Source organism: Artemia sp. Qi Xiang Cuo, chromosome 10 (genome assembly GCF_049724085.1).
Source record: "Artemia sp. Qi Xiang Cuo chromosome 10, ASM4972408v1, whole genome shotgun sequence".
Classification (NCBI taxonomy): Eukaryota; Metazoa; Arthropoda; class Branchiopoda; order Anostraca; family Artemiidae; genus Artemia; species Artemia sp. Qi Xiang Cuo.
The window spans coordinates 49,397,432-49,418,348 of NC_142803.1; positions in this window are offsets into that span (position 1 = coordinate 49,397,432).

Below are 20,917 nucleotides of genomic sequence, written 5' to 3' on the forward strand. Positions count from 1 at the left end.
TTGAAACATTTTTGATGTGTTTCAAAACAGATCCGTTTGACACCTTGACAACCTTCTAAATCTGGATTACATTTTAAAACTGTATCCCTATCAGACCCTGCCCCCCCCTCTTAAAATAAAATCTTTCTTAAATTTACAAATATTAACCCTTAAATTTTCAACAAAAAGAACTACAGACCCACTACCGTTTTCATTAAAGTTCTCGAGATGCGCTATAATATGACCTACCCACTCCAAAAAACACCCTCAAAATTTTCTAAATTCGGATAAATCAAACATATCTCGGAATGTATATAGTGGTGGTAAACTTCGCTTTTCCCCTCATTTAAATAAAACACCTTTAAAACAATAGAAACCTTAATGAAATCCCTACCCCCCCCCCATTGAATTTGGTTCTCTAGCAGTGCACGAATTTTATCTACATAGACATGCACAATTTCTACGGGATCAAACACAAATTTTCCCCACATAAGTGAATTAAACGGATCCCCAAAAGTCGCAGTATAGACAACTATTGTAATTAATATCGAATTTGACAATTGAAAATCGGAAAATGTTGTAAATTGGTCATTACCCCCTCCCCCTCTTGTATATCATCAACACTCCCTCCCCCAAGGTGTTCAACAATATTTGGGGTATGCGAATGCTCCACTTCAGTTGTTTGAAGTGGATTCGTTAAGGTATCGGAGGCTGGAGGAGGAGGAGAAGGGTTCCCTGTTAATTCGTTTGTAAAATCCTTGAAAAGCTGTAGTGTATTTGGGCTCAAGTCCCCCTGCCCAACTGCGCTATAATCTACATTTAAAAAATCATTTAAAAACTCATCAATATTATGAGGTATTTGCTCATTAACGATACCACTCACTGGCGAATTGTTGTGGAAGTCCACCGGTGCGTCATCTCCTTCTCCAACTGATGACGATGGTGACAATGAATAAGGGACCAATGGCTCATTTTCCTATAAATGAAAAAAGTAGCTTATTTTTAAAGTGTTCAAATCATCCCTACTGTTTTTAAAATTTGGATTATTATTTACGTATTATTTAAAACGCGCTTAGTAGTAGTAGTAGCACTATGCACATAGTAGCATTTGGTTAATTCAACTGAAAGTTCCAATTTCCAACTTAATATAAGATATTTACAATCTAAAACACCGCTTTACATAAAATTGACAATTTGATTTTGTTCAAACAACCCCCTTTCCCAATTTCCAATATTTAATGCTCCCCCCTCCGCGCCGGTCATCGCAGCGCATCCTGCAGCGCTTTCCCCCGGCGCCTCCCCCGGTGCTTCCCGCAGCGCTTCCCCCAACGCTTCTCGAGACCACCAGCGCTTCCCGGGAGCCGTGGTGGCTCCCAGCCGTTTACATAATGTCCAAAAAAAAAATATTGTTAGACCATAAGTCGTTTCAAAGATCACGTACAGGTTGTGAACTCATTAGCTTAATTATTGTAAGCCGCGTATGTTCATTTCCAAGACTGTTCAGCAGGAAAATACAATTAAATGGGAAACCATTAACTCCCCTAAAATCTTGCCAAGTTGTAAGGTTGAAAGCTGTCAAAAATATTACGCAAATTAGAATCCATATGTGCAATAGATAAATGGGATAATCTCTGTCCTTCTCTTAAAACTATAATATTCAATTGTGAAAAATAGCATTTTGAGTTTCATAGTGGAGAGATAGCAGTAAACTAGAAATTACCAAAAAATATTATTATGACATAGCGAAGATGCCTACAATGGGGGGAACAGAGAAAATAGCAAAGATTAGAAAAAGAGCGGTTTGACAAGCAAAAAAAATTACATTATATTTAGATATCTCTGAGGGGGGGGGAGCAGAGAAAATTAAAACAATGGTGGGGGGCGAGGGGTTAATATTTTAATATCTCTCAGATACACTTTTACACAGTGTTGAAAAATAGTGAAAAGAAAAGACTAAAAGACATTGGAAGAAACAGATATATATTTCTATAAGATAGGTAGGAAAAATTCTCACATTTGCAAATCCTGGCTGCACTTGGGTGCCGGATGGTCCAGGTAGCGTGTGTTCGAGGGCAACCTCATGATTTTGTATAGTTCCTGAGAGCCTCGATAATGTAGGATAAGAGGATGACGGGTAAGCTACCTCACAATTTTCCGCAACTGCGGCATTGAAAGCATCCATCCACTCTCTTTTGGGTTTTCGGCCTGGCTGTATTGTTACCTGTGCAGATGAAGCTTGGGCAGGCAGTGTATAGCTAGAGGGCATCGGACAACGGCCATATTGAACAACTGTTGCCTTCGTAGGGGTTTTACCTTGACCCCTAGCTCTCTTAGTGGGAGGTGGCACACATTCTTCACCATTGTCCTTAAAGGAAGAAAAAATTTAGTATAGAAAATAATTTCCCCTTTTTTTTTTACAGAATGAAAATTAGTACCCCCTTCTACAGAATTTATTGTCAGACATAATTTTGTCTAGAAAAATTTCTATTTTGTCACTAATAAAAGCGCTAACCTCTTCCCCAACAAATATCCTGGATTCAAAATTGACCCCCTCCCCCCTAAATTTTGGAAAATTAAGCCACCCTAGGTTTACCCTCTCATTGAGTTAATCTTGCGTTTTTTTTTCAAGCGCAATGCAGATCAATAAAGAATATATCTTACAGCCTTTTATTCAAATGCTACAGTTAAAATCGCTAAAATATCAAAGAGAAATGGTTCGACACTGAAGTAGAAAACAATTATCTTTTCATTTCTATTTGTCAATAATAAAAGCGCTAACCCCTTCCCCAACACTAATCTTGGATTCAAAATTTTCCCCCTCCCCCCTAATTTTTGGAAAATTAAGCCACCCTAGGTTTACCCTCTCATTGAGTTAATCTTGCGTAACTATTCAATAATCTCTTTTAATTTTGTAGACAATTCGTTCCCCTTTTTTTCAGACATCATTGAAATATGCAAAGCATTGAATCCTCACAAGCTTAATTAAGAGTAATCTCTCTTTCCACGGGAATGTTGTTTATGAAAATCTCCCCTCTTGTTGGGGATTCACACGTAGCTTTTACCGCAAAGGAGAGCCAGTTCATTTTGATAATTTTAAATACATCAAGGTGAAAAGACAATTTTGATCAATAACTTCAATTGAAACAATTAAATGGTGGTGAATGGTGGGAGGAGGGAGGATCAGGTTTACGTATTGGAAAAAAGTGTATATTTTCAAGCAATGTATAAAGAATTTTTTTTTTGTGGGGGGGGAGCAGAGAAATTTAAAACAATGGTTGGGGGCGAGGGGTTAATATTTTAATATCTCTGAGATACACTTTTACATAGTGTTGAAAAATAGTGAAAAGAAAAGACTAAAAGACATTGGAAGAAATAGATATGTATTTCTATAAGATAGGTAGGAAAAATGCTCACATTAGCAAATCCTGGCTGCACTTGGGTGCCGGATGGTCTAGGTAGCGTGTGTTCGAGGGCAACCTCATGATTTTGTATAGTTCCTGAGACCCTCGATAATGTAGGATAAGAGGATGACGGGTAAGCTACCTCACAATTTTCCGCAACTGTGGCATTGAAAGCATCCATCCACTTTCTTTTGGGTTTTCAGCCTGGCTGCATTGCAGCCTGCGTGGATGGGGCTTTGACAGTCAACGCTTGTTTGGTAGGCTTCGGCCAGCGACCATATTGTATGACTGTCGCCTTCGCAGGGGCCGCATTATTACCCCTAGCTCTCTTACTGGGTGGCGGCGGGCATTCTTCACAATTTGCCCTAAAGAAGAGAAAAAAGTTAGTAACGAAAATAATTTCCCCCTTTTTTACAGAAAGAAAATTAGTACCCTCATCCACATAATTTTGTCTAGAAAAGCATTTATTACTAAGAAAGCCCCCCTACGCCATTATTCACAATTGGCCTTAAAAAAGAAGAGAAAAAAGTTAGTATGGAAAATAATTTCCCCCTTTTTTACAGAAAGAAAATTAGTACCCTCATCCACATAATTTTGTCTAGAAAAGCATTTATCACTAAGAAAGCCCCCCTACGCCAGCATTTTAAGTAAAGCAAAAAGTAAAAATATACTAAACTCAGAAATTAAACGTTTTTATTACAACTTGTGAAAAAAAATCATGACAATCAGTAGTTTATAGCCTTAGGATAGAAATCAATGTTTCTATTTTTATCATTTAGAAAAAAATTAAATGTTCCAGTCTATAGACTTAATAAAAAAATCGTTAACCCAGCATCCTATAGGTCTAAGTTTTGCAAACATAGGTAAAATGCAATTCAATTTACGCATAATATAAGCATCATGCAACTCCTAAAGACTTTTCTTTCTAGCCTTGCATATCAAAGTTAAAAACCATAGTTTTCACGCCCCCCTCCTGGGAATATAAAAGAAACTTTATCGAAAGAAAGCTTGAAAAAAATCCGTTTCACTTCTCCAAATAGACTTGCATAGGCATGTGCTAAATTATTGCAATTGTCTGAAAGTGTTTTAATTTTGACGGAGAAACAATTCCTTTGACTTGGCCGCCACCATTGTAAACACATAGGAAAAGGGTGAAAGCTAATTTTAACCTCGCGCAGAGCATTATGTCAAAACAGAACGGCCTAATGCTTTAAGAATTGACGGAAGTCAGTGGTCGCTTTTAGCTGGGATATAGAATGCTTAAAATTGTATAAATTTAACGAAAAGAAAATTATTTCTATTATGAGAATTATCGTTGTAAAAACAGTGGGGGTGGGGGTAGGTTTATGTGGTAAAAAGAACACCTTTTATGTTTTCTATCGAGTATAAAGATATCATGGTGGTGTTTTGTATTTTGGGGGATGGGGGACTTAGATATACTGGAGGGTGACCAATGAAAATAATTTTATTTGAAAATAAAAATTAAAAATGTACTCACATTGCTAATTGTGGCTGTCAAGGCTTCAACCTCATCAATAATATTTAGTGTTATATCCATTGTGTCACAATACTTTCTGATAATTTAATCACAATGCATGTCCGTTATATGCGAAATCTCAAGGGCGAATTGTTATGTAATGGGGAAAACCATATGTAAGCAAGCCTCTGATTGGCTGAGAAGGGGGATGTAACCGACTCGCTGATTGGCTGAGAAGGAAACACGTGATCTAACTGTTCCTGGAAACTCTTAACATTCGCCAAACAACAAATCAATTGATCTTGAACGAAGTGTCATTGACCCGGTTCCCCATTAGACTCAATAATCCAGAAAACATCCATCAAAGTGAGAAAATTCCTGTTTTTTCATTCTCACTGACAAAAACCATAAAACAGACATAAATTGATGTTGAAATCCATGAAAAACATCAAATAAATTGACCAACACACATAACCGTCCAAAAAACATCTATAAAAGTGAGAAAAATCCTGTTTTTTCATTCTCACTGACAACGAACAGACATAAAAACATGCATAAATTATGTAAAAAAGTTGTAGGTGGCAGCAGGGGTGAGCAATCGGACCTCCTGAGGCCTTTCTACTGAGGGTGCTATGTGAAATGAAATGACTTTTGGCACGATACGCGGTGATAGATTGTGAGCGTTTATGAACTGTTTTTTTTTATATAACACGATCGAGGAGAACACCTTCCGTAAGCAGAGATTTTATCTGGTAATAGTTTTACTCAGGCGAAGGCGGTGTAGTGGTTTGGGGTAACCCCCTTCCATTTCCGTGGCACATAGTACCAAGTTGATATTTATATGTTATTATTATTAATTGATAAATTGCTGCCGTGGCTTCTTAAAAGTTGTACAATACAGGATGCAAAGTTTGCAAATAGAGCCTCAGTATCGAAACCAGAGGAACAGCTATTTGCAACACATCTGCTGGGAGGTGTGGTCGCCTCTGCCATGACCGCTGTGAAATTCTTCAGAGCATTGAGAAATACAGTATTATAATATATCAGTGCTTGGACTGCTGCGAGAAATTGGCTGATAAACCTGCTTCCCCGCAGATCACGCCTCCTTCAGAGACTCTTGTTTATTCACCAGTTTTGAGCTTTTTTCGGCACTTTCTACAGTCAGGAATTACATCCGCCTCCTTTATATCTGCATGCGCAAACTTCTATTCTACTGATCATCTTGATCAAGCTAGAAGCCTCCTAACATCTCTAGTGAATCCCACGCATAAACTTCTTACATGTCGCGGTCCCTCTGCTAAGCAAAGCCTGTCGCAGAATATTTTAGACATCCTTATTTCTGAGGATGCAACCCCTCGCTTGCCAAATCTGAAATTCGTCATGACTGCAAATGATGCCATACCTGCGATAGATACTGATCAAAATGCTCACTTTAGCCGTGCCATTGAAACCTGGGACCGGTATCTTTATAGCATTATTGATAAACTTGATTACGTCACAAGTAAGGTAGCGGAGACTCCTGCTGTGGTGAAAGAGTGTTGTGACGGAGTACAGAGCGAGGTTTTGAGCTGCATAAATAAAGAAAAACTTAATGATAAATCTTGGTCTCCGCTGAATAGCGAGTCAGAAACAGTGAATCTTGCAGTAGATTCACCGCCACAAGATTGTGATGGTCCCTTAAAGCGTGAAGCTTTTCTGAAATCATTGGATGGAGCTGATGGTATAGTGCGGATTTCGCTTTCTAAGGAATCAGGATCCCAGCAACCGAAATGGGTCATTCATACGAAAAGACAAAATACCGAAAACTTGAAAGCCTGTTTGAATGAAAAGGTCGGTAAAACTAAGGTTCGCAAATCAAGAATTATCGGTTTATTAGCAAGAGTGGACTTCCCGATAGATCCAGAGAGTGTGTGTGCTTCTAACCAAGGTATCAAAGAGATACAGCGCATCGGTGTTTTGAAATCATATCGTGTATACTTCCGTTCGGCGACGGCTAAGTCTCATTATTTGCGTCATGGGATTCAAATTGGCTACGAACATTTCCGGCTAACTGATTATAAGTTTTTACCGCGAATGTGCTATAAATGTGGGTCGCTAGAGCATATATCGTCGGGCTGCTCTAGCGTGGAACGTTGTCTCGTGTCTTGGTAGTAGACACTCTAATTCTAGGAACAACCCTTGCCAGAATGAACCTTGTGGCTTCTATTGTGGATCTCATGAGCATATTGGATTTAGCTTTCGCTGCAAACGGTTGACCGAAAAAGTTGCAAAGAATAAAAAATGATTAGTGCGAAGATTATATCGCTGAATATGGATGGCTTTGGTGATAAACAACATGTATTGCAGTCTATGCTGCGCGATCTGGATATTTTGTGTCTGCAAGAGCATCACCATCTGGACCATTCTACTAGTCTTCTTTCGAGCCTGTCGCAGCACTTTAAGTGTTTTATATCTCCAGCTACTCTTACAGGCGGACGCCCATCTGGAGGCGTTTACATATTTATTCAAGAGAATATTCCAGTTTCAGTGTTTGCCATTAATCGTTTTCTTGTTGCTGTTGGAATCCCAGGGATTATCGTTTTCTCGTGCTATTTACCAACAAATTATCATACTATAGATTCGGATTTTGATTTCAATTTTGCATGTTTAGAATTACCGCGATTTGTGGCGAAAGTTCCATCAGATTTCCAGTGGCTTATTTGCGGGGATTTTAACTGCAACCTTGCTATTTCTGATGTCCACTCCTCCGCTCTTTTATCTTTGTTTTCGGTTTTTGCTATAGTTTCAAAAGATGCGGATTTTACGTATATCCATAATTCTGGTTCTTGCTCTATTCTAGACCGTGTTCTTGTTTCAAATGCAACGTTATTGCCACAGCCTGTTCATGTTGGATTGGATATGCCTATTCAAATTCCATCTTTTAAAATTATCCATCGTTCTAGTCAAATTGTAAATAAAATGATCTGGGATCGGGAAAAAATGCGCAAATATCATGAAGAATCAGATGCTCTTTTGGCTAAAATAATTGTAAATTATTCTAAGGATGTTGATCAAATTGATATTGATCTATTTTACCTTGAAATTGTTCATAGTTTAAAAGTCGGGCAAATAAAGCATCTACGACTGATTCTTTCCGTCGGGAATCTCGTTTTTTAGGTTGGAACCTTAAACTGATTTTAAAGCAAAGCCAAAAGAATGCATCTCAAGCTCGTTACCTTTGGAATTGCGCGGGAAAACCAGCGATCTGGACCATTTTATGATGGTATGAAATTAACTAAACGCGTTTTTCGGGCTGAGTTGCGTTTGCATAATGAAATTATAAAAGATGAGATTGGATCAAGGATTACTAGTGATAAGAATGAGCTTTGGAGTTTGGTTAATTCTAGACATCGTAATAATAATTGTTCACCAGATTCTAATAGTTCTCTGAAACTAGATGATTCGATAACTCATTATAATCATGTTTTTTCATTCGGGGATGCGGCAGTTGAATCACGGCTTGACTCTTTATTATCGGATGAAACTTCAAAGCCCCGCTCAAATAGTAAAATATCTGTTTCTGTTGAAGATGTAACGGAAGTAATTAAAGCTCTAAAAAGTAAGCATTCTTTTGATCATGATGGTATACATTCAAACCCTATAAAATGGGCATCCCACAAAGCAATCCGTCTTCTCGCTACTCTCTTTACTACTATTCTTTCTTCTGGAGTTCTTCCAACTATCTTTTATCGTGCTACCACTTCACCCCTTTCAAAAAGAGGAGGGACTACGAATCGATGTTCTGATTACAGGCCGATTACTGTTTCGTGCCATATTAGCAAAGTTTTTGAGTTAGTTTTATTAAAGTATCCGGAATCTTGTAACCAAGGCCTGAATCAAATTGGGTTCTGTAAGGGGCTAAGCATGGATGTTGCTCATACCCTCCTTTCAAGAATAATATCCTTTTGTAAGCCATGGAATATAGTTTATACAATTGCGTTAGATTTTGCGGCGGCCTATGATTCAATTATCCATTCTTGGGCTATGACTGTGCTTCTGGAGAATAATGTCCCACTACCAGTAGTTTTATTTTTAAGAAAAGTTGTATGGCTCCTCTCGTATTCGTATTAAGTGGAAGAATCAGTCTAGTGATTATAATGTTAAGTTATGTAGGGGGTTGAAGCAAGGAAGCATTATTTCTCCTTGGATTTTCAATATTACTGTTTCGGGGCTATTTGATCAAATTCAGTTGACTTTTATTTATGGTAAAGGTTATGTTCTGTCGTGGATTGTTTGCGCAGATGATTTAGTCCTTTTGAGTCGATCACTTCAGTCACTTCAACAAAATGTAGATTTTTTAGCAAAGGTTTTTAGTGATTCTGCTTTCAAACTATTCATATGCAGAATGATTCAAAGTAATGAGGATAGTGTACCGGTTGTATTTTTCTTTTTTTTTAACATTTTATCTCTGTCCTCTGAAGCCTTCCTTCTTTCTACCTTCAAATTATTCCTATGTGGAATGATTGGAAGTACCAAGAACACTAAAATAAATGATTGTTTTAATCGGTTAAGTAGAAAACATTAAAACATTATCATATATTAGAAAATTAGAATGAATCATGATGTGTATCTTTAATGAAAGTAGCTATCCTCATAACACAACAATTCGAATCCTAGAAAACTAAAAAAATCCGGACTTCCGAAGCTTCTCTCTTTCAGTCTTCAAACTATTCTTAAGCAGAGTGATTTTTTTTTACCACAATATTTTATCTCCATAGACATAGTTATTGGGCCTTTCAACTACGCTGAACATAAAAATAAAAGCTATCTGAAAATTTTGATCGGACGATTTTGGGAATCAAGGATATCAATCTTTAATGAGTGAAGCCGTCCTGTGAAGCTTTCCTTCTTTCTACCTTCAAATTATTCCTATGTGGAATGATTGGAAGTACCAAGAACACTAAAATAAAAATATGATTGTTTAAATTGGTTAAGTAAAAACCATTTAAACATTTTAATAGATTAGAAAATTCGAATGAATCATTATGTGTATCTTTAATGAAAGTAGCTGTCCTCTGAGCATAACAATTTGAATCCTAAAAAATTAAAAGAATCAGGACTTCCGAAGCTTTCTTTCTTTCAGTCTTAACTATTCCTATGCAGAATGATTCAAATTATCGAGGATAGTGAAAATAAAACCTTATATTTGAAAACAACAGAAGAATTGAATTTTTATGCATGGTAACGAACTGCAAGTAAGGAGCGATCCGGCTCAAAAGTAACCGAAACTCTAAAAACAAAATTTCGATACTGATAGATGCATCAGAAGAATTGAATTTTCATGGTGATTTTGAATATAAAAGTTTCATTAGGTTTAGTCTCACTCATAAAAAGTCACAAACCTGAGAAAACTTGCCTTATTTTTGAAAAAAGGGGTAAGGAAAGCTCCTCTAAAAGTCATAGAATTTTATTGAAAATCACAATTTTTACTCTGAAAAATTTATTTCGGTTATTATTGTGTTTAAACTTTGAATAAAATATAAACTTTATTGTAGAACCCTGTTGCGCTTGTTTACTTTATGTAGCAAAAGTTTTATTCAAAGCTTTTATGTTCTCACCTACAATCATTATCAATGTAGTTGAATTAGTCCTTATAAAAAAACACTTTTTTTATTAATGTTTGATACCCAGTCATTACTTTTGATAAGCTGCGTTTGACTGGCTTATAACCCCGTTTATCCTATATACGTTTTATTAGTAGTGAATGTCAGAAAATTATATCTGTAAAACCCTAAGAACTATAGAACTATATGAAAACACTATATAAACATTTTTTTATTTTTAATAATATTTATATCGATAATACTGGATACTTCCTCGCCAAATTTATGAGTGCGTACCATCTTATATCTCTTCCTTTAAATAAACTTGCAGTACTTGAGTCTGGCATAATAAACAAAGAGTTATTTTCCTTATGTATGAAGCCTTTCTTCTTTCTACCTTCAAATTATTCCTATGTGGAATGATTGGAAGTACCAAGAACACTAAAATAAATGATTGTTTGAATCGGTTAAGTAGAAACCATTAAAACATTTTCATATATTAGAAAATTAGAATGAATCATGATGTGTATCTTTAATGAAAGTAGCTGTCCTCTTAACACAACAATTCAAATCCTAAAAAATTAAAAGAATCCGGAATCTTTTTTATCACAACGTTTTATCTCCATAGACAAAGTTATTAGGCCTTTCACCTACGCTGAACATAAAACAAAGAATCAAGACTTCCGAAGCGTCCCCTCCTTCAGTCTTCAAACTACTACTATACATAATGATTTTTTTTTTATCACAACGTTTTATATCCCTAGAACTAGTTATTATGCCTTTCAACTACGCTGAACACAAAAATAAGAATCAAGAATTCTGAAGCTACACCTTCTTCAGTCTTCAAACTATTCCTATACAGAATGATTTTTTTTATCACAACGTTTTATCTCCATAGACATAGTTATTAGGCCTTTCAACTACGCTGAACATAAAAAAAAAGAATCAAGACTTCCGAAGCTTCCCCTCCTTCAGTCTTCAAACTATTCCTATACAGAATGATTTTTTTTTTTAAAAACTTTTTATCTCCATAGACATAGTTATTAGGCCTTTCAACTACGCTGAACATAAAAAAAATCAAGACTTCCGAAGCTTCCCCTCCTTCAGTCTTGATACTATTCCTATACAGAATGAATTTTTTTTATCACAACGTTTTATCTCCATAGACATAGTTATTAGGCCTTTCAACTACGCTGAACATAAAAAAAAGAATCAAGAATTCCGAAGCTTCCCCTCCTTTCGTCTTCAAACTATTCCTATACAGAATGATTTTTTTTTATCACAACGTTTTATCTCCATAGACATAGTTATTAGGCCTTTCAACTACGCTGAACATAAAAAAAAGAATCAAGACTTCCGAAGCTTCCCCTCCTTCAGTCTTCAAACTATTCCTATACAGAATGACTTTATTTTTATCACAACGTTTTGTCTCCATAGACATAGTTATTAGGCCTTTCAACTACGCTGAACATAAAAAAAAGAATCAAGACTTCCGAAGCTTCTCCGTCAGTCTTCAAACTATTCCTATACAGAATGATTTTTTTTTTATCACAACGTTTTATCTCCATAGACATAGTTATTAGGCCTTTCAACTACGCTGAACATAAAAAAAAAGAATCAAGACTTCCGAAGCTTCCCCTCCTTTGGTCTTCAAACTATTCCTATACAGAATGATTTTTTTTTATCACAACGTTTTATCTCCATAGACATAGTTATTAGGCCTTTCAACTACGCTGAACATAAAAAAAAAAGAATCAAGACTTCCGAAGCTTCCCCTCCTTAAGTCTTCAAACTATTCCTATACAGAATGATTTTTTTTATAACAACGTTTTATCTCCAAAGAAATATTTATTAGGCCTTTCAACTAAGCTGAACATAAAAAAAAGAATCGAGACTTACGAAGCTTCTCCTTCAGTCTTAAAACTAGTACTCTAGACAATTATTTTTTTTTTATCACTACGTTTTATATCCAGATACATAGTTATTAGGCTTCAACTTTCTTTAAACTACTATGTAAATAAAAAAAAAGAATCGAGACTACCGAATCTATCCCGCCTTCGGTGTTCAAACTATTCCTATAGAGAATGATTTTTTTTTATCACAACGTTTTGTCTCCATATACATAGTTATTAGGCCTTTCAACTACGCTGAACATAAGAAAAGAATCAAGACTTCCGAAGCTTCCCCTCCTTCAGTCTTCAAACTATTCCTATACAGAATGATTTTATTTAATCACAACGTTTTATCTCCATAGACATAGTTATTAGGCCTTTCAACTACGCTGAACATAAAAAAAAAAGAATCAAGACTTCCGAAGCTTCCCCTCCTTCAGTCTTCAAACTATTCCTATACAGAATGATTTTTTTTTATCACAACGTTTTATCTCCATAGACATAGTTATTAGGCCTTTCAACTACGCTGAACATAAAAAAAAAATCAAGACTTCCGAAGCCTCCCCTCCTTCAGTCTTAAAACTATTCCTATACAGAATGACTTTATTTTTATCACAACGTTTTATCTCCATAGACATAGTTATTAGGCCTTTCAACTACGCTGAACATAAAAAAAGAATCAAGACTTCCGAAGCTTCTCCTTCAGTCTTCAAATTATTCCTATACAGAATGATTTTTTTTTTATCACAACGTTTTATCTCCATAGAAATAGTTATTAGGCCTTTCAACTACGCTGAACATAAAAAAAAGAATCAAGACTTCCGAAGCTTCCCCTCCTTCGGTCTTCAAACTATTCCTATACAGAATGATTTTTTTTTTATCACAACGTTTTATCTCCATAGACTACGCTTCAACTTTCTTTCAACTACGCTGAACATAAAAAAAAGAATCAAGACTTCCGAAGCTTCCCCTCCTTCAGTGTTCAAACTATTCCTATACAGAATGATTTTTTTTCCATCAGAACGTTTTATCTCCATAGACATAGTTATTAGGCCTTTCAACTACGCTGAACATAAAAAAAAATCGAGACTTCCGAAGCTTCCCCTCCTTCAGTCTTCAAACTATTCCTATACAGAATGATTTTTTTTATCACAACGTTTTATCTCCATAGACATAGTTATTAGGCCTTTCAACTACGCTGAACATAAAAAAAAGAATCAAGACTTCCGAAGCTTCCCCTCCTTCAGTCTTCAAACTATTCCTATACAGAATGATTTTTTTTTATCACAACGTTTTATCTCCATAGACATAGTTATTAGGCCTTTCAACTACGCTGAACATAAAAAAAGAATCAAGACTTCCGAAGCTTCCCCTCCTTCTGTCTTCAAACTATTCCTATACAGAATGATTTTTTTTATCACAGCGTTTTATCTCCATAGACATAGTTATTAGTCCTTTCAACTACGCTGAACATAAAAAAAAGAATCAAGACTTCCGAAGCTTCCCCTCCTTCAGTCTTCAAACTATTCCTATACATAATAATTTTTTTTATCACAACGTTTTGTCTCCATAGACATAGTTATTAGGCCTTTCAACTACGCTGAACATAAAAAAAAGAATCAAGACTTCCGAAGCTTCTCCTTCAGTCTTCAAACTATTCCTATACATATTGTTTTTTGTTATCACTACGTTTTGTCTCCAAAGACATAGTTATTAGGCCTTTCAACTACGCTGAAAATAAAAAAAAAGAATCGAGACTTCCGAAGCTTCCCCTCCTTCAGCCTTCAAACTATTCCTATACAGAATGTTTTTTTTTCCATCAGTACGTTTTATCTCCATAGACATAGTTATTAGGCCTTTCAACTACGCTGAACATAAAAAAAGAATAAAGACTTCCGAAGCTTCCCCTCCTTCGGTCTTCAAACTATTCTTATACAGAATGATTTTTTTTATCACAACGTTTTATCTCCAAAGACATAGTTATTAGGCCTTTCAACTACGCTGAACATAAAAAAAAAGAATCGAGACTTCCGAAGCTTCCCCTCCTTCAGTCTTCAAACTATTCCTATACAGAATGATTTTTTTTATAACAACGTTTTATATCCAAAGACATAGTTATTAGGCCTTTCAACTACGCTGAACATAAAAAAAAGAATCAAGACTTCCGAAGCTTCTCCTTCAGTCTTCAAACTATTCCTATACAGAATGATTTTTTTTTATCACAACTTTTTATCTCCATAGACATAGTTATTACGCCTTTCAACTACGCTGAACATAAAAAAAGAATCAAGACTTCCGAAGCTTTCCCTCCTTCAGTCTTCAAACTATTCCTATACAGAATGATTTTTTTTTATCACAACGTTTTATCTCCATAGACTACGCTTCAACTTTCTTTCAACTACGCTGAACATAAAAAAAAGAATCAAGACTTCCGAAGCTTTCCCTCCTTCAGTCTTCAAACTATTCCTATACAGAATGATTTTTTTTCTATCAGAACGTTTTATCTCCATAGACATAGTTATTAGGCCTTTCAACTACGCTGAACATAAAAAAAAAATAAAGACTTCTGAAGCTTCCCCTCCTTCAGTCTTCAAACTATTCCTATACAGAATGATTTTTTTATCACAACGTTTTATCTCCATAGACATAGTTATTAGGCCTTTCAACTACGCTGAACATAAAAAAAGAATCAAGACTTCCGAAGCTTCCCCTCCTTCAGTCTTCAAACTATTCCTATACAGAATGATTTTTTTTATCACAACGTTTTATCTCCATAGACATAGTTATTAGGCCTTTCAACTACGCTGAACCTAAGAAAAAAAAAGAATCAATACTTCCGAAGCTTCCCCTCCTTCAGTCTTCAAACTATTCCTATACAGAATGATTTTTTTTTATCACAACGTTTTATCTCCATAGACATAGTTATTAGGAATTTCAACTACGATGAACATAAAAAAAAAGAATAGAGACTTCTGAAGCTTCCCCGTCATCAGTGTTCAAACTATTCCTATAGATATTTATTTTTTTTTATCACTAAGTTTTATATCACTATAAATTTTAATTAGTACTTAAAGCTAATATGTACATAAAAAAAAAGAATCGATACTAATGAAGATACCCCTCCGAAGGCATACAAAATATTACTATACATACTGATTTTTTTTATCACCGCTGTTTGTATCCCAATACAAATTTATTAAGCGTTTCAACTACGCTGAACATAAAAAAAATAACCAAGACTTCCGAAGCTTCCCCTCCTTCAGTCTTCAAACTATTCCTATACAGAATGATTTTTTTTTTATCACAACGTTTTATCTCCATAGACAAAGTTATTAGGCCTTTCAACTACGCTGAACATAAAAAAAAGAATCAAGACTTCCGAAGCTTCCCTTCTTCAGCCTTCAAACTATTCCTATAGAGAATGATTTTTTTTTATCACTGCTTTTTATATCACAATACAACTTTTTTAATCCTTTAAATAACGATTAACCTAAAAAAAAAGAATAGATAAATCCGACGATACCCCTTCGACGGTAGACAAAATACTCCTATAAATACTAATTTTTTTTTTATCACAACGTTTTATCTCCCAAGACATAGTTATTAGGCCTTTCAACTACGCTGAACACAAAAATAAAAGCTATCTAAAAATTTTGATTGGATGATTTTGGAAGAAAAATACTATATTTGTATTAAAGAATTAGATAGAATCAAGGATATCAATCTTTAATGAGTGAAGCCGTCCTCTGAAGCCTTCTTTCTTTCTACCTTCAAATTATTCTTATGTGGAATGATTGGAAGTACAAAGAACACTAAAATAAAAATATGATTGTTTAAATTGGTTAAGCAGAAACCATTAAAACATTTTCATATATTAGAAAATTAGAATGAATCATGATGTGTATCTTTAATGAAAGTAGCTGTCCTCTGAGAATAACAATTCAAATCCTAAAAAATTAAAAGAATCAGGACTTCCGAAGCTTTCTTTCTTTCAGTCTTCAAACTATTCCTATGCAGAATGATTCAAATCATCGAGGATAGTGAAAATAAAACCTTACATTTGAAAAACAACAGAAGAATTGAATTTGTATGCATGGTAACGAACTGTAAGTAAGGAGCGATTCGGCTCAAAAGTAAACGAAACTCTAAAAACAAAATTTCGATACTGATAGATGCATCAGAAGAATTGAATTTTCATGCTGATTTCGAATATAAAAGTTTCATTAAGTTTAGTCTCACTCATAAAAAGTCACAAGCCTGAGAAAACTTGCCTTATTTTTGAAAAAAGGGGTAAGGAAAGCTCCTCTAAAAGTCATAGAATTTTATTGAAAATCACAATTTTTACTCTGAAAAATTTATTTCGGTTATTATTGTGTTTAAACTTTGAATAAGATATAAACTTTATTGTAGAACCCTGTTGCGCTTGTTTACTTTATGTAGCAAAAGTTTTTTTCAAAGCTTTTATGTTCTCACCTACAATCATTATCAATGTAGTTGAATTAGTCCTTATAAAAAAACACTTTTTTTATTAATGTTTGATACCCAGTCATTACTTTTGATAAGCTGCGTTTGACTGGCTTATAACCCCGTTTATCCTATATACGTTTTATTAGTAGTGAATGAGAGAAAATTATATCTGTAAAACCCTAAGAACTATAGAACTATATGAAAACACTATATAAACATTTTTTTATTTTTAATAATATTTATATCGATAATACTGGATACTTCCTCGCCAAATTTATGAGTGCGTACCATCTTATATCTCTTCCTTTAAATAAACTTGCAGTACTTGAGTCTGGCATAATAAACAAAGGGTTATTTTCCTTATTTATTTTTTTATGTTCTCTTAAGCGTTGGCCATTCCCACTGTTATGGTTCTTTTTATTCAATCTGTTATGATATGATAACAATGCACTAATACATGTGTGGTTATTACATACCTTGTCTAAATCAAACGTATTAAATATACCTTCTGGCTCATTCTGGAATATTAGGATAATGTCATCATCATATGCATGTGGTGTGGGGATGATTTCAATCACCCTGTTGATAGCACTTAAAACAGAAGGATTTACAAAGCCTGGCTCTTGAATTTCATCACTATCGATTATATTACATAATGATTGAGGTGTTTTCATCTCAATTGTTCTAAAAAATTTTTTGGCTTCGTTTGATGGATTGCTGAACATTGGATTGCTGTATCATCGGCTTTAAGGCTGCTCCCTCGACAAAATCACACAATCCCTTGGTTTCTTCATCACTCGAAGGAAATGCTTTCCAAACATCATCATCATTGACAAGATCCTATAAGCAAAATAAGGAATATTAGTTTAAAAACAGTTGTATACTAATAGTTCATTGTCAACTCTAACCCCCCACCAAACATAAACCTAATTAAAATACTTAGAAATTTACAAGTTAGAAGGTGTTCTTGACATGATACTTGAGGCAGAGGAGGTTGTAACGATATGTCATCCGTTCTAACCTATGAAGAAAATAGCTTGTTTTCAAAGTGTCTAAATAACCCTATTTTTATAAGAGTTGAATAATGTAATGTTTTTTTCTTTTTTAAGGTACTTGTAAAATATTTTTTTAAGGTACCTTTTTAAAGGTACTTATAAATAAGTTACTTTTAAAAATACTTATGAATTTACAAGTTTGAAGGCGTTCTTGACATGATACTTGAAGCAGAGGAGGTAGTAACGGTATGTCATCCGTTCTAACCTATGAAGAAAATAGCTTATTTTCAAAGTGTCTAAATAACCCTATTTTTATAAGAGTTGAAAAATGTAATATTTTTTTCTTTTTTAAGGTACTTGTAAAATACTTTTTTAAGGTACTTATAAATAAGTTACTTTTAAAAATACTTATGAATTTACAAGTTTGAAGGTGTTCTTGACATGATACTTGAGGCAGAGGAGGTAGTAACGGTATGTCGTCCGTTCTAACCTTTGAAGAAAATAGCTTATTTTCAAAGTGTCTAAATAACCCTATTTTTATAAGAGTTGAAAAATGTAATATTTTTTTCTTTTTTAAGGTAGGCCTTCTTGTAAATACTTTTTTAAGGTAACTTTTTAAAGGTACTTATGAATAAGTTACTTTTAGATTACTTATGAATTTACAAGTTTGAAGGTGTTCTTGAAATGATACTTGAGGCAGAGGAGGTAGTAACGGTATGTCATCCGTTCTAACCTATGAAGAAAATAGCCTATTTTCAAAGTGTCTAAATAACCCTATTTTTATAAGAGTTGAAAAATGTAATATTTTTTTCTTTTTTAAGGTACTTGTAAAATAATTTTTTAAGGTACTTTTTTAAAGGTACTTACAAATAAGTTAAATAACCTATGAAGAAAATAGCCTATTTTCAAAGTGTCTAAATAACCCTATTTTTATAAGAGTTGAAAAATGTACTATTTTTTTCTTTTTTAAGGTAGGCCTACTTGTAAAATACTTTTTTAAGGTACCTTTTTAAAGGTACTTATAAATAAGTTACTTTTAAAAATACTTATTTAAGGTAGGCCTACTTGTAAAATACTTTTTTAAGGTACCTTTTTAAAGGTACTTATAAATAAGTTACTTTTAAAATACTTATGAATTTACAAGCTTGAAGGTGTTCTCGACATGATACTTGAGGCAGAGGAGGTAGTAACGGTATGTACTCCGTTCTAACCTATGAAGAAAATATCTTATTTTCAAAGTGTCTAAATAACCCTATTTTTATAAGAGTTGAAAAATGTAATGTTTTTTTCTTTTTTAAGGTACTTGTAAAATACTTTTTTAAGGTACCTTTTTAAAGGTACTTATAAATAAGTTACTTTTAAAAATACTTATGATATGATATAGCTTATTTTCAAAGTGTCTAAATAACCCTATTTTTATAAGAGTTGAATAATGTAATATTTTTTTCTTTTTTAAGGTACTTGTAAAATACTTTTTTAAGGTACCTTTTTAAAGGTACTTATAAATAAGTTACTTTTAAAAATAATAATGAATTTACAAGTTTGAAGGCGTTCTTGGCATGATACTTGAGGCAGAGGAGGTAGTAACGGTATGTCATCCGTTCTAACCTATGAAGAAAATAGCCTATTTTCAAAGTGTCTAAATAACCCTATTTTTATAAGAGTTGAATAATGTAATGTTTTTTTCTTTTTTAAGGTACTTGTAAAATATTTTTTTAAGGTACCTTTTTAAAGGTACTTATAAATAAGTTACTTTTAAAAATACTTATGAATTTACAAGTTTGAAGGTGTTCTTGACATGATACTTGAGGCAGAGGAGGTAGTAACGGTATGTCATCCGTTCTAACCTATGAAGAAAATAGCCTATTTTCAAAGTGTCTAAATAACCCTATTTTTATAAGAGTTGAAAAATGTAATATTTTTTTCTTTTTTAAGGTAGGCCTACTTGTAAAATACTTTTTTAAGGTACCTTTTTAAAGGTACTTATAAATAAGTTACTTTTAAAAATACTTATGAATTTACAAGTTTGAAGGTGTTCTTGGCATGATACTTGAGGCAGAGGAGGTAGTAACGGTATGTCATCCGTTCTAACCTATGAAGAAAATAGCTTATTTTCAAAGTGTCTAAATAACCCTATTTTTATAAGAGTTGAAAAATGTAATGTTTTTTTCTTTTTTAAGGTACTTGTAAAATACTTTTTTAAGGTACCTTTTAAAGGTACTTATAAATAAGTTACTTTTAAAAATACTTATGAATTTACAAGTTTGAAGGTGTTCTTGACATGATACTTGAGGCAGAGGAGGTAGTAACGGTATGTCATCCGTTCTAACCTATGAAGAAAATAGCCTATTTTCAAAGTGTCTAAATAACCCTATTTTTATAAGAGTTGAAAAATGTAATATTTTTTTCTTTTTTAAGGTAGGCCTACTTGTAAAATACTTTTTTAAGGTACCTTTTTAAAGGTACTTATAAATAAGTTACTTTTAAAAATACTTATGAATTTACAAGTTTGAAGGTGTTCTTGGCATGATACTTGAGGCAGAGGAGGTAGTAACGGTATGTCATCCGTTCTAATCCTATGAAGAAAATAGCTTATTTTCAAAGTGTCTAAATAACCCTATTTTTATAAGAGTTGAAAAATGTAATACTTTTTTCTTTTTTAAGGTAGGCCTACTTGTAAAATACTTTTTTAAGGTACCTTTTTAAAGGTACTTATAAATAAGTTACTTTTAAAAATACTTATGAATTTACAAGTTTGAAGGTGTTCTTGTCATGATACTTGAGGCAGAGGAGGTAGTAACGGTATGTCATCCGTTCTAACCTATGAAGAAAATAGCCTATTTTCAAAGTGTCTAAATAACCCTATTTTTATAAGAGTAGAAAAATGTAATATTTTTTTCTTTTTTAAGGTACTTGTAAAATAATTTTTTAAGGCAACATTTTAAAGGTACTTATAAATAAGTTACTTTTTAAAAATACTTATGAATTTACAAGTTTGAAGGCGTTCTTGACATGATACTTGAGGCAGAGGAGGTAGTAACGATATGTCATCCGTTCTAACCTATAAAGAAAATAGCTTATTTTCAAAGTGTCTAAATAACCCTATTTTTATAAGAGTCGAAAA